Raw genomic sequence first — 1,343 nt, 5'->3', positions numbered from 1 at the left:
GAAATATTAAACCCCAAAAACACTTGGGCTACAACTGTTTGATGACCCAGATGGATGTAGTCATCTGGAAGGTGTACACACATCTCCCCCCCCCCCTGCCCTACCCCAACCTCCTGAAACTTGCTAAATTGCTCCCAAATTTATGCACAATAATCAAGAATTGCCGACATGATTTGATGAAAATGAATAATTGACTGCCGAGAGGGTTGCACCCTATTTTAGAGGTTTAGCTATCCACCAGAAAAAGTACTTGATCCCAACCCCTATGTAGCACCCAGAGAAAAAGTTTACTTACAAACAGCTGTGAAGTCAATTACACTAAAAAAAATAAACACCAAATTTCAATGCATCATAAATGAATATTTTGATATCAAAACTATTGGTAATAATGACATTTCTGGATAGTAAACCTGCCGCTTCAGAACCATACCTCACACAAGAACCTCTGAAAAGAACTCAAACTGCTTGATTGCTGTAGTTAAAAATCAGGAATAAATTTCCCAACTATAAGTGAAATGCACACAGGAAGAGTACTTACGAACCATTTACCAAAATCTGTGACATTTAACTGAAGAAAAGCACGTGCAATGTCAGAGGGGATCTGACAAGGAAAAACTAATGAATATTCCGATACACTAAGTTAACTTTCAATCAGGTTCACAGTACATTTTCCCAAAAGCAAATTTACAACAACGGACCGTCAAGATCTCGTATGCAATTACCTAACGGTTATGAAATATCAAAGAAATCGTGTACGAATGACTTTGTACTGAAACCTGCTTTCAAAAACAAACCAGCCGTTTCTTCCGCAAGAGAAAGTTCTTTTGAATTTGCCCCATCTAATTCGAAAAATACAATCAAAGAAGATATTTAACCAAACCGAGCTGTATCTCACCTTCATCAACCACAGTGATAACCACAGGAAGAACCACCAGGAGAAGGAGTAATAATTTCTTCAGTGATCCAAACATGATGTCTCCCACAACTTCCTTCGTAGTTCTACCTTCTATGACAGCGTGTTTGCTTCTGTCTCTTTACTCAAGTGTCATGGTGTTCCTCTGTCCAGAACACACCAGTTACCCTTTTATATTTAGGTTTTTTGTTGGTTTCGTTACTTGTTTGTGTTGCGTTTTTGTGATCTTTAACTGTTTTCTTATTATTTATATGCAATCCAAATACATTTGAATACTCTTCAAGCAGGTATTTTGGTGAAAAAAATATTTTTTTGTAAAAATAGGCCTTTGACGTCTTAAAAAGTGACGTGCCGGCAACTGGAACAAAGAAACGTGGAATGGACTATGTGGACTACTAAACCACAAAATTCATAAAGCACCTTGGATGAT

The sequence above is a fragment of the Penaeus monodon genome, chromosome 29 (assembly GCF_015228065.2).
Source record: "Penaeus monodon isolate SGIC_2016 chromosome 29, NSTDA_Pmon_1, whole genome shotgun sequence".
NCBI classification, from domain to species: Eukaryota; Metazoa; Arthropoda; class Malacostraca; order Decapoda; family Penaeidae; genus Penaeus; species Penaeus monodon.
Note: the sequence above shows the minus strand (reverse complement) of the source record.